The sequence below is a fragment of the Beta vulgaris genome, chromosome 5, assembly GCF_026745355.1.
Source record: "Beta vulgaris subsp. vulgaris cultivar EL10 chromosome 5, EL10.2, whole genome shotgun sequence".
Classification (NCBI taxonomy): domain Eukaryota; kingdom Viridiplantae; phylum Streptophyta; class Magnoliopsida; order Caryophyllales; family Amaranthaceae; genus Beta; species Beta vulgaris.
The window spans coordinates 37,246,149-37,261,645 of record NC_079206.1 but is presented as its reverse complement, the minus strand read 5'-3'; positions in this window follow the sequence as shown (position 1 = coordinate 37,261,645).

Genomic DNA, 15,497 nt, shown 5'->3' with positions numbered 1-15,497 from the left:
TTTTATAAAGAACAATAAGAATTGGAAAAATAGTAACAAGGATATATCTCAATGAATGATCACTCCTGAAACACTCACAAAGATTCTCAAACACACTCAAACCACTCCTGGAATTAAGTTGTTTAAATACAAATAAGATTAACACTCCCAAAATATGATCAATGGTCGAAATTAAGATTCATGAAACAATCATAAAGTTAACACAATTTTAATATAAAAATATATTGTTTCAGGAATCTTAATTTCGACCATTAATCAACCACTCATTCTACACAATTCATCTCACAAGTTTAAGGTAACTTTCCTACAATACAACCACGACAACTTAGACTCTTAACAAACAAAAATCAGTTATAATTTTCGGACTTTAGTAAAACTAAAAACAACTCAGCTAACTAACAATGATTTTAACTAATGATGAAACTAATCTGTTTCAATCTAGTCCACGAAATCATCCTTATTAATTGAAGGATCACCAAATCCAAAACTAAAACATTACTTACAGCTTTGAAATGCAAAATGGTCCAAATTCAGTAAATAAAAAGATCAAAAAAATATATTGATCTTAAGTTGCCTTGCTGCATCAGTGTCATTCTTGATTTGTATGCTCAACTAGGATATTTAAACATTCAAGAGAAACGCCAACTTTTATAAAGAACAATAAGAATTGGAAAAATAGTAACAAGGATATATCTCAATGAATAATCACTCCTGAAACACTCACAAAGAATCTCAAACACACTCAAACCACTCCTGGAATTAAGTTGTTTAAATACAAATAAGATTAACACTCCCAAAATATGATCAATGGTCGAAATTAAGATTCATGAAACAATCATAAAATTAACACAATTTTAATATAAAAATATATTGTTTCAGAAATCTTAATTTCGACCATTAATCAACCACTCATCCTACACCACTCATTTCACAACTTTAAGGTAACTTTCCTACAATACAACCACAACAACTTAGACTCCTAATAAGCCAAAATCAGTTATAATTTTCGCACTTTAGTAAAACTAAAAACAACTCAGCTAACTAACAAAGATTTTAACTAACGATGGCATGTAATTACAATGCTAATCTGCTTCAATCTAGTCCACGAAATCATCCTTATTAATTGAAGGATCAACAAATCCAAAACTAAAACACTACTTACAGCTTTGAAATGCAAAATGGTCCAAATTCAATAAATAAAAAGATTAAAAAAAATATATTGATCTTAGGTTGCCTTGCTGCATCTGTGTCATTCTTGATTTGAATGCTCAACTAGGATATTTAAACATTCAAGATAAACGCCAACTTTTAAGAAGAACAATAAGAATTGGAAAAATAGTAACAAGGATATATCTTAATGAATGATCACTCCTGAAACTCTCATAAAGAATCTCGAACACACTCAAACCACTCCTGGAATTAAGTTGTTTAATTACAAATAAGATTACCACTCCCAAAAATCTGATCAATGGTCGAAATTGAGATTCATGAAACAATCATAAAGTTAACTCAATTTTAATATAAAAATATATTGTTTCATGAATCTTAATTTCGACCATTAATCAACCACTCATCCTACACCACTCATCTCACACGTTTATGGTAACTTTCCTACAATACAACCACGACAACTTAGACTGCTAATAAACAGAAATAAGTTATAATTTTTGGACTTTAGTAAAACAAAAAAACAACTCACCTAACTAACTATTATTTTAACTAACGATGACCCTTAATTACAATGCTAATCTTCTTCAATCTAGTCCACAAAATCATCCTTATTAATTGAAGGATCAACAAATCTAATACTAAAACACTACTTACAACTTTGAAATGCAAAATGGTCCAAATTCTATAAATAAATAGATCAAAAAATATATTGATCTTAAGTTGACTTGCTGCATCTGTGTCATTCTTGACTTGAATGCGGAACTAGGATATTTAAACATTCAAGAGAAACGCCAACTTTGAACAAGAACAATAAGAATTCGAAAAATAGTAACAAGCATATTTCTTATTGAATGATCACTCCTGAAACACTCACAAAGAATCTCAAACACACTCAAACCACTCCTGAAATTAAGTTGTTTAAATACGAATAAGATTAACACTCCCAAAAATCTAATTAATGGTCGAAATTAAAATTCGTGAAACAGTCATAAAGTTAACACAACTTTAATATAAAAATATAATGTTTCATGAATCTTAATTTCGACCATTAATCAACCACTCATCCAACACCACTCATCGAACAAGTTTTAGGTATCTTTCCTACAATACAACCACGACAACTTAGACTCCTAATAAACCAAAACAAGTTATAATTTCGGCTTTAGTAAAACTAAAAACAACTCACCTAACTAACTATTATTAAAACTAACGATGACCCTTAATTACAATGCTAATCTTCTTCAATCTAGTCCACGAAATCATCCTTATTAATTGAAGGATCAACAAATCCAAAACTAAAACACTACTTGCAGCTTTGAAATGCAAAATGGTTAAAATTCAATAGATAAATAGATCAAAAAATATATTGATCTTGAGTTGCCTTGCTGCATCTGTGTCATTCTTGATTTGAATGCTCAACTAGGATATTTAAACATTCAAGAGAAACGCCAACTTTGAACAAGAACAATAAGATTTCGAAAAATAGTAACAAGGATATTTCTTAATGACTGATCATTATTGAAACACTTACAAACACTAGGGAAAAAAAAGGAAGGGCTAAGGAGGAAGGACTGCGCTTTTTCTAAAAGCGCAGCCCTACTAGTGAAGGGCTGCGCTTTTTTATAAAAGCGCAGCCCTACACAACAGTAGGGCTGTGCTTTTAGAAAAAGCGCAGCCCTTTTTACTTCAGAAGGGCTGCGCTTTTTCTAAAAGCGCATCCCTACTAAGTGAAGGGCTGCGCTTTTATAAAAGGCGCAGCCCTTCTAACTAAGTAGGGCTGCGCTTTTGAAGAAAAGCGCAGCCCTTCTTAAAAAAATTTGAAAAATTCAAGTTCGCGGGCTTCAAATATTAAGTGGGATTCGTCAAATATATTATCCATCATTCTCTCTTCTCTCTCACGTCCCTCATTATTCCTTTGCTCCTTCTCTCTCATCCTCTCTTCTCTCTCAAAAACTCTCATAAACATTTGCGACAAAAATCCTGAAATGATTTGCACTAAACATGCCGACGGAGTCCGATTGCCTATTGTGATACCTTTTCGGAAGCGGAACGGACTATAAAAATATAATGTTTCATGAATCTTAATTTCGACCATTAATCAACCACTCATCCCACACCACTCATCGAACAAGTTTTAGGTAAATTTCCTACAATACAACCACGACAACTTAGGATCCTAATAAACCAAAATAAGTTATAATTTTTGGCCTTTAGTAAAACTAAAAACAACTCACCTAACTAACTATTATTTTAACTAACGATGACACTTAATTACAATGCTAATCTTCGTCAATCTAGTCCACGAAATCATCCTTATTAATTGAAGGATCAACAAATCCAAAACTAAAACACTACTTGCAGCTTTGAAATGCAAAATGGTCAAAATTCAATAAATAAATAGATCAAAAAATATATTGATCTTGAGTTGCCTTGCTGCATCTTTCTCATTCATGATTTGAATGCTCAACTAGGATACTTAAACATTCAAGAGAAACGCCAACTTTGAACAAGAACAATAAGATTTCGAAAAATAGTAACAAGGATATTTCTTAATGAATGATCATTATTGAAACACTCACAAACACTAGGGGAAAAAAAAGGAAGGGTTGCGGAGGAAGGGTTGCGCTTTTGTACAAAAGCGCAGCCCTACAGAACAGAAGGGCTGCGGTTTTTTATAAAAGCGCAGCCGTTCACTCAGCAGGGCTGCGCTTTTGGAAAAAGCGCAGCCCTTCGTACTTCAGAAGCGCTGTGCTTTTTCTAAAAGCGCAGCCGTACTAAGTGAAGGGTTGTGCTTTTATAAAAGGCGCAACCCTTCTGATTAAGTAGGGGTGCGCTTTTGAAGAAAAGCGCAACCCTTCTTAAAAAATTTTGAAAAATTCAAGTTCGCGGGCTTCAAATATTAAGCGGGATTCGTCAAATATATTATCCCTCATTCTCTCTCCTCTCTCACGTCCCTCATTATTCCTTTGCTCCTTCTCTCTCATCCTCTCTTCTCTCTCATCCTCTCTTCTCTCTCAAAAACTCCCATAAACATTTGCGACAAAAATCCTGAAATGATTTGCACTAAACATGCCGACGGAGTCCGATTGCCTATTGTGATACCTTTTCGGAAGCGGAACGGGCTATAAAAATATAATGTTTCATGAATCTTAATTTCGACCATTAATCAACCACTCATCCCACACCACTCATCGAACAAGTTTTAGGTAAATTTCCTACAATACAACCACGACAACTTAGGATCCTAATAAACCAAAATAAGTTATAATTTTTGGCCTTTAGTAAAACTAAAAACAACTCACCTAACTAACTATTATATTAACTAACGATGACACTTAATTACAATACTAATTTTCTTCAATCTAGTCCACGAAATCATCCTTATTAATTAATTGAAGGATCAACAAATCCAAAACTAAAACACTACTTGCAGCTTTGAAATGCAAAATGGTCAAAATTCAATAAATAAATAGATCAAAAAATATATTGATCTTGAGTTGCCTTGCTGCATCTGTGTCATTCTTGATTTGAATGCTCTACTAGGATATTTAAATTTTCAAGAGAAACGCCAACTTTGAACAAGAACAATAAGATTTCGTAAAATAGTAACAAGGATAATTCTTAATGAATGATCATTATTGAAACATTCAGAAAGAATCTCAAACACACTCAAACCACTTCTGGAATAAAGTTGTTTAAATACTATTAAGATTAACAGTCGTAAAAATCTGATTAATGGTCGAAATTAAGATTTATTAAACAATCATTAACTTAACACAATTTTATGTAAATTCACTATAATTGTTATTTAACTCTTAATGACGCTAGACTTGTATTATTTATAGTAGAAGAAGCAAGAAAACCTTACTCTCCAAGACATCCATAAGCTACAATTTACCACTGGTAAATTAGGAAAGAATTCTCCCTTAATTTAAGCTTAGAATCTAGCTAAATTTAAGGAAACAATAACTTATGGAAAGGTATGCAATACTTTACTTCATTAAAACCGAATCACATGGAACTCAAGGATACGCCTTGCACGCCACTCATTCCACAAGTTTAAGGTAACTTTCCCAAAATACAACAACGACAACTTAGACTGCTAATAAACCAAAATAAGTTATAATTTTTGGACTTTAGTAAAACTAAAAACAACTCAGCTAACTAACTATTATTTTAACTAAAGATGACACTTATTTACAATGCTAATCTTCTTCAATCCAATCCACGAAATAATCCATATTAATTGAAGGATCACCAAATCCAACACTAAAACACTACTTACAGCATTGAATTGCAAAATGGTCCAAATTCAATAAATAATAAATAGGTCAAAAAATATATTGAACTTGAGTTGCCTTGCAGCATTTGTGTCATTCTTGATTTGAATGCTCAACTAGGATATTTAAACATTCAAGAAAAACGCAAGCTTTGAACAAGAACAATAAGAATTCGTAAAATAGTAACAAGGATATTTCTTAATGAACAATCACTCCTGAAACACTCACAAAGAATCTCAAACACACTCAAACCACTCATAAAATTAAGTTGTTTAAATACGAATAAGATTAACACTCCCAAAAATATGATTAATGGTCGAAATTAAGATTCATGAAACAATCATAAAGTTAACCCAATTTTAATATAAAAATATATTGTTTCATGAATCTTAATTTTGACCATTAATAAACCACTCATACGACACCACTTATCTAACAAGTTTTAGGTAACTTTCCTACAATATAACCATGACAACTTAGACTCCTAATAAACCAAAATCAGTTATAATTTTCGAACTTTAGTAAAACTAAAAACAACTCAGCTAGCTAACAAAGATTTTAACTAAGGATGACACTTAATTACAATGCTAATCTTCTTCAAGCTAGTCCACGAAATCATCGTTATTAATTGAAGGATCAACAAATCCAAAACTAAAACACTACTTGCAGCTTTGAAATGCAAAATGGTCCAAATTCAATAAATAAATAGATCAAAAAATATATTGATCTTGAGTTGCCTTGCTGCATCTGTGTCATTCTTCATTTGAATGCTCAAGTAGGATAATTAAACATTCAAGAGAAACGCCAACTTTGAACCAGAACAATAATAATTCGAAAAATAGTAACAAGGATATTTCTTAATGAATGATCATTATCGAATACTGACAATTAAACTCAAACACACTCAAACCACTCCTGGAATTAAGTTGTTTAAATACTAATAAGATTAACACTCATAAAACTATGATTAATGGTCAAAATTAAGATTCATGAAACAATCATAAACTTAACACAATTTTATGTAAATTCACTGTAATTGTTATTGATCTCTTAACGAGGCTAGACTTGTATTATTTATAGTAGAAGAAGAAAGAAAACGTTGCTCTGCAAGACATCCAAAAGCTACAATTTACCACTGGTAAATTAGGAAAGTATTCCCCCTTTATTTAAGCCTAGAATCTAGCTAAATTTAAGGAAACAATAACTTATGGAAAGCTATGCAATACTTTATTTGATTACAACTGAATCACATGAAACTCAAGGATACGCCTTGCACGCCACTCATTCCACAAGTTTAAGGTAACTTTCCTAAAATACAACCACGACATCTTAGACTGCTAATAAACAGAAATAAGTTATAATTTTTGAACTTTAGCAAAACAAAAAAAAACTCACCTAACTAACTATTATTTTAACTAAAGATGACACGTATATACAATGCTAATCTTCTTCAATCCAATCCACGAAATCTTCCATATTAATTGAAGGATCACCAAATCCAACACTAAAACACTACTTACAGCATTGAATTGCAAAGTGGTTCAAATTCAATAAATAATAAATAGATCAAAAAATATATTGAACTTGAGTTGCCTTGCTGCATCTGTGTCATTCTTGATTTGAATGCTCAACTAGGATATTTAATCATTCAAGATAAACGCCAACTTTTATAAATAACAATAAGAATCCGAAAAATAGTAACAAAAATATATCTTAATGAATGATCACTCCTGAATCACTCACAAAGAATCTAAAATACACCCAAACCACTCCTGGAATTAAGTTGTTTAAATACAAATAAGATTAACACTCCCAAAAATCTGATTAATGGTCGAGATTGAGATTCATGAAACAATCATAAAGTTAACACAATTTTAATATAAAAATATATTGTTTCATGAATCTTAATTTTGACCATTAATCAACCACTCATCCGACACCACTCATTTGACAAGTTTAAGGTAACTTTCCTACAATACAACCACGACCACTTAGACTTTAATAAGCCAAAATCAGTTATAATTTTCGCACTTTGGTAAAACTAAAAACAACTCAGCTAACTAACAAAGATTTTAACTAACGATGGCATGTAATTACAATGCTAATCTGCTTCAATCTAGTCCATGAAATCATCCTTATTATTTGAAGGATAAACAAATCCAAAACTAAAACACTACTTACAACTTTGAAATGCAAAATGGTCCAAAGTCAATAAATAAAAAGATCAAAAAAATATATTGATCTTAGGTTGCGTTGCTGCATCTGTGTCATTCTTGATTTTAATGCTCACCTAGGATATTTAAACTTTCAAGAGAAACGCCAACTTTTAAAAAGAACAATAAGAATTGGAAAAATAGTAACAAGGATATATCTCAATGAATGATCACTCCTGAAACACTCACAAAGAATCTCAAACACACTCAAACCAATCCTGGAATTAAGTTGTTTAAATACAAATAAGATTAACACTCCCAAAAATCTGATCAATGGTCGAAATTAAGATTCATGAAACAATCATAAAGTTAACAGGATTTTAATATAAAAATATATTGTTTCATGAATCTTAATTTCGACCATTAATCAACCACTCATCCTACACCACTCATCTCACCAGTTTAAGGTAACTTTCCTACAATACAACCACGACAACTTAGACTCCTAATAAACCAAAATCAGTTATAATTTTCGACCTTTAGTAAAACTAAAAACAACTCAGCTAACTACCAAATTTTTTAACTAACAATGACACTTAATTACATTGCTAATCTGCTTCAATCTAGTCCTCGAAATCATCCTTATTAATCGAAGGATCAACAAATCCAAAACTAAAACACTACTTACAGGTTTGAATTACAAAATGGTCCTAATTCAATAAATAAATAGATTAAAAAATATATTGATCTTGAGTTTCCTTGCTGCATCTGTATCATTCTTGATTTGAATGCTCAACTAGGATATTTAAACATTCAAGAGAAACGCCAACTTTAAACAAGAACAATGAAAATTCGAAAAATAGTAACAAGGATATTTCTTAATGAATGATCACTCCCGAAACACTCACAAAGAATGTCAAACACACTCAAACCACTCCTGAAATTAAGTTGTTTAAATACGAATAAGATTAACACTCCCAAAAATCTGATTAATGGTCGAGATTGAGATTCATGAAACAATCATAAAGTTAACACCATTTTAATATAAAAATATATTGTTTCATGAATCTTAATTTTGACCATTAATCAACCACTCATCCGACACCACTCATCCGACACCACTCATTTCACAAGTTTAAGGTAACTTTCCTACAATACAACCACGACCACTTAGACTTTAATAAGCCAAAATCAGTTATAATTTTCGCACTTTGGTAAAACTAAAAACAACTCAGCTAACTAACAAAGATTTTAACTAACGATGGCATGTAATTACAATGCTAATCTGCTTCAATCTAGTCCATGAAATCATCCTTATTATTTGAAGGATAAACAAATCCAAAACTAAAACACTACTTACAACATTGAAATGCAAAATGGTCCAAAGTCAATAAATAAAAAGATCAAAAAATATATTGATCTTAGGTTGCGTTGCTGCATCTGTGTCATTCTTGATTTTAATGCTCACCTAGGATATTTAAACTTTCAAGAGAAACGCCAACTTTTAAAAAGAACAATAAGAATTGGAAAAATAGTAACAAGGGATATATCTTAATGAATGATCACTCCTGAAACACTCACAAAGAATCTCAAACACACTCAAACCAATCCTGGAATTAAGTTGTTTAAATACAAATAAGATTAACACTCCCAAAAATCTGATTAATGGTCGAAATTAAGATTCATGAAACAATCATTAACTTAACACAATTTTAATATAAAAATATATTGTTTCAGGAAACTTAATTTCGACCATTAATCAACCACTCATCCTACACAATTCATCTGACAAGTTTAAGGTAACTTTCCTACAATACAACCACGACAACTTAGACTCTTAATAAACAAAAATCAGTTATAATTTTTGGACTTTAGTAAAACTAAAAACAACTCAGCTAACTAACAAAGAATTTAACTAACGATGACACTTAATTACAATGATAATCTGCTTCAATCTAGTCCACGAAATCATCCCTATTAATCGAAGGATCAGCAAATCCAAAACCAAAACACTACTTAAAGCTTTGAATTGCAAAATGGGCCAAATTCAATAAATAAGTAGATTAAAAAATATATTAATCTTGAGTTTCCTTGCTGCATCTGTGTCATTCTTGATTTGAATGCTCAACTAGGATATTTAAACATTCAAGAGAAATGCCAACTTTGAACAAGAACAATAAGAATTCGAAAAAAAGTAACAAGGATATTTCTTAATGAATGATCATTATTGAAACACTCACAAAGAATCTCAAACACACTCAAACCAAACCTGGAATTAAGTTGTTTAAATAATAATAAGATTAACACTCTCAAAAATCTGATTAATGGTCGAAATTAAGATTCATGAAACAATCATTAACTTAACACAATTTTATGTAAATTCACTATAGTTGCTATTTATCTCTTAATGAGGCTAGACTTGTATTATTTATAGTAGAAGAAGCAAGAAAACCTTGCTCTCCAAGACATCCATAAGCTACAATTTACCACTAGTAAATTAGGAAAGTATTCTCCCTTAATTTAAGCCTAGAATCTAGCTAAATTTAAGGAAACAATAACTTATGGAAAGCTTTGCAATACTTTACTTAATTACAACTGAATCACATGAAACTCAAGGATACGCGTTGCACGCCACTAATTCCACAAATTTAAGGTAACATTCCTAAAATACAACAACGACAACTTAGACTACTAATAAACAAAAATAAGTTATAATTTTTGGACTTTAGTAAAACTAAAAGCAAGTTAGCTAACTAACTATTATTTTAACTAAAGATGACACTTATTTACAATGCTAATCTTCTTCAATCCAATCCACGAAATCTTCCATATTAATTGAAGGATCACCAAATCCAACACTAAAACACTACTTACAGCATTGAATTGCAAAATGGTCCTAATTTAATAAATAATAAATAGATCAAAGATTATATTGAACTTGAGTTGCCTAGCTGCATCTGTGTCATTCTTGATTTGAATGCTCAACTAGGATATTTAAACATTCAAGAGAAACGCCAACTTTTATAAATAACAATAACAATTTGAAAAATAGTAACAAGGATATATCTTAATGAATGATCACTCCTGAATGACTCACAAAGAATCTAAAACACACTCAAACCACTCCTGGAATTAAGTTGTTTAAATACAAATAAGATTAACACTCCCAAAAATCTGATTAATGGTCGAGATTAAGATTCATGAAACAATCATAAAGTTAACACAATTTTAATATAAAAATATATTGTTTCATGAATCTTAATTTTGACCATTAATCAACCACTCATCCTACACCACTCATTTCACAACTTTAAGGTAACTTTCCTACAATACAACCACAACAACTTAGACTCCTAATAAGCCAAAATCAGTTATAATTTTCGCACTTTAGTAAAACTAAAAACAACTCAGCTAACTAACAAAGATTTTAACTAACGATGGCATGTAATTACAATGCTAATCTGCTTCAATCTAGTCCACGAAATCATCCTTATTAATTGAAGGATCAACAAATCCAAAACTAAAACACTACTTACAGCTTTGAAATGCAAAATGGTCCAAATTCAATAAATAAAAAGATTAAAAAAAATATATTGATCTTAGGTTGCCTTGCTGCATCTGTGTCATTCTTGATTTGAATGCTCAACTAGGATATTTAAACATTCAAGATAAACGCCAACTTTTAAGAAGAACAATAAGAATTGGAAAAATAGTAACAAGGATATATCTTAATGAATGATCACTCCTGAAACTCTCATAAAGAATCTCGAACACACTCATCAAACCACTCCTGGAATTAAGTTGTTTAATTACAAATAAGATTACCACTCCCAAAAATCTGAACAATGGTCGAAATTGAGATTCATGAAACAATCATAAAGTTAACTCAATTTTAATATAAAAATATATAGTTTCATGAATCTTAATTTCGACCATTAATCAACCACTCATCCTACACCACTCATCTCACACGTTTATGGTAACTTTCCTACAATACAACCACGACAACTTAGACTCTTAATAAACGAAAATCAGTTATAATTTTCGGACTTTAGTAAAACTAAAAACAACTCAGCTAACTACCAAAGATTTTAACTAACGATGACACTTAATTACAATGCTAATCCGCCTCCATCTAGTCCACGAAATCATCCTTATTAATCGAAGGATCAACAAATCCAAAACTAAAACAGTACATACAGCTTTGAATTGCAAAATGGTCCTAATTCAATAAATAAATAGATTAAAAATTATATTGATCTTGAGTTTCCTTGCTGCATCTGTGTCATTCTTGATTTGAATGCTGAACTAGGATATTTAAACATTCAAGAGAAATGCCAACTTTAAACAAGAACAATGAAAATTCGAAAAATAGTAACAAGGATATTTCTTAATGAATGATCACTCCCGAAACACTCACAAAGAATGTCAAACACACTCAAACCACTCCTGAAATTAAGTTGTTTAAATAAGAATAAGATTAACATTCCCAAAAATCTTATTAATGGTCGAAATTAAGATTCATGAAACAATAATAAAGTTAACACGATTTTAATATAAAAATATATTGTTTCATGAATCTTAATTTCGACCATTAATCAATCACTCATCCTACACCACTCATCTCACAAGTTTAAGGTAACTTTCCTACAATACAACCACGACAACTTAGACTCCTAATAAACCAAAATCATTTATAATTTTCGACCTTTAGTAAAACTAAAAACAACTCAGCTAACTACCAAAGATTTTAACTAACAATGACACTTAATTACAATGCTAATCTGCTTCAATCTAGTCCACGAAATCATCCTTATTAATCGAAGGATCAACAAATCCAAAACTAAAACAGTACTTACAGCTTTGAATTGCGAAATGGTCCTGATTCAATAAATAAATTGATTAAAAAATATATTGATCTTGAGTTTCTTTGCTGCATCTGTGTCATTCTTGATTTTAATGCTCAACTAGGATATTTAAACATTCAAGAGAAATGCCAACTTTGAACAAGAACAATAAGAATTAGAAAAATAGTAACAAGGATATATCTTGATGAATGATCACTCCTGAAACACTCACAAAGAATCTCAAACACACTCAAACCACTCCTGGAATTAAGTTGTTTAAATACTAATAAGATTAACACTCGTAAAAATCTGATTAATGGTCGAAATTAAGATTCATAAACAATCATTAACTTAACACAATTTTATGTAAATTCACTATAATTGTTATTTAACTCTTATTGACGCTAGACTTGCATTATTTATAGTAGAAGAAGCAAGAAAACCTTGCTCTCCAAGACATCCATAAGCTACAATTTACCACTGGTAAATTAGGAAAGTATTCTCCCTTAATTTAAGCTTAGAATCTAGCTAAATTTAAGGAAATAATAACTTATGGAAAGCTATGCAATACATTACTTAATTACAACTGAATCACATGAAACTCAAGGATACGCCTTGCACGCCACTCACGCCACAAGTTTAAGGTAATTTTCCTAAAATACAACAACGACAATTTAGACTGCTAATAAACAAAAATAAGTTATAATTTTTGGACTTTAGTAAAACTAAAAACAACTCAGCTAACTAACTATTATTTTAACTAACTATTATTTTAACTAACTATTATATTTAACTAAAGATGACACTTATTTAAAATGCTAATCTTCTTCAATCCAATCCACGAAATCATTCATATTAATTGAAGGATCACCAAATCCAACACTAAAACACTACTTACAGCAGTGAATTGCAAAATGGTCCAAATTCAATAAATAATAAATAGATCAAAAAATATATTGAACTTGAGTTGCCTTGTTGCATCTGTGTTATTCTTGATTTGAATGATCAACTAGGATATTTAAACATGCAAGAGAAACGCCAACTTTTATAAATAACAATAGGAATTCGAAAAATAGTAACAAGGATATATCTTAATGCATGATCACTCCTGAATCACTCACAAAGAATCTCAAACGCACTCATACCACTCCTGGAATTAAGTTGTTTAAATACAAATAAGATTAACACTCCAAAAAATCTGATTAATGGTCGAAATTAAGATTCATGAAACAATCATAAAGTTAACACAATTTTAATATAAAATTATTTTGTTTCATGAATCTAAATTTCGACCATTAATCAACCACTCATCCTACACCACTCATATCACTAGTTTAAGGTAACTTTCCTATAATACAACCACGATAACTTAGACTCCTAATAAACCAAAATCAGTTAAAAATTTCGGACTTTAGTAAAACTAAAAACAACTCAGCTAACTAACAAAGATTTTAACTAAAAATGACACGTAATTACAATGCTAATCTGCTTCAATCTAGTCCACGACATCATCCGTATTAATTGAATGATCAACAAATCAAAACTAAAACACTACTTACAGCTTTGAAATGCAAAATGATCCAAATTCAATAAATGAAAAGATCAAAAAAATATATTGATCTTAAGTTGCCTTGCTGCATCTATGTCATTCTTGATTTGAAAGCTCAAGTAGGATATTTAAACATTCAAGAGAAACGCCAACTTTTATAAAGAACAATAAGAATTGGAAAAATAGTAACAAGGATATATTTCAATGAATGATCACTCCTGACACACTCACAAAGAATCTCAAACACACTCAAACCACTCCTGGAATTAAGTTGTTTAAATACAAATAAGATTAACAATCCCAAAATCTGATCAATGGTCGAAATTTAGATTCATGAAACAATTATAAAGTTAACACAATTTTAATATAAAAATATATTGTTTCAGGAATCTTAATTTCGACAATTAATCAACAACTCATCCTTCACAATTCATCTCACAAGTTTAAGGTAACTTTCCTACAATACAACCACGACAACTTAAACTCTTAATAAACAAAAATTAGTTATAATTTTCGGACTTTAGTAAAACTAAAAACAACTCAGCTAACTAACAAAGAATTTAACTAACGATGACACTTAATTATAATGCTAATCTGCTTCAATCTAGTCCACGAAATCATCCTTATTAATTGAAGGATCAACAAATCGAAAACTAAAACACTACTTACAACTTTGAAATGTAAAATGGTCCAAATTCAATAAATAAGAAGATGAAAAAAATATATTGATCTTAAGTTACCTTGCTGCATCTGTGTCATTCTTGATTTGAATGCTCAACTAGGATATTTAAACATTCAAGAGAAACGCCAACTTTTATAAAGAACAATAAGAATTGGAAAAATAGTAACAAGCATATATCTCAGTGAATGATCACTCCTGAAACATCACAAGGAATCTCAAACACACTCAAACCACTCCTGGAATTAAGTTGTTTAAATACAAATTTGATCAACACTCCCAAAATCTGATCAATGGTTGAAATTAAGATTCATGAAACAATCATAAAGTTAACACAATTTTAATATAAAAATATATTGTTTCAGGAATCTTAATTTCGACCATTAATCAATCACTCATCCTACACCACTCATCTCACAAGTTTAAGGTAACTTTCCTACAATACAACCACAACAACTTAGACTCTTAATAAACAAAAATCAGGTATAATTTTCGGACTTTAGTAAAAGTAAAAACAACTCAGCTAACTAACAAAGATTTTAACTAAGGATGACACTTAATTACAATGATAATCTGCTTCAATCTAGTCCACGAAATCATCCTTATTAATTAAAGGTTCAAACAATCCAAAACTAAAACACTAGTTACAGCTTTGAATTGCAAAATCGTCCAAATTCAATAAATCAATAGACTATAAAATATATTGATGTTGAGTTTCCTTGCTGCATTTGTGTCATTCTTGATCTGAATAGCTCAACTAGGATATTTAAACATTCAAGAGAAACGCCAACTTTGAACAAGAACAATAAGAATTCGAAA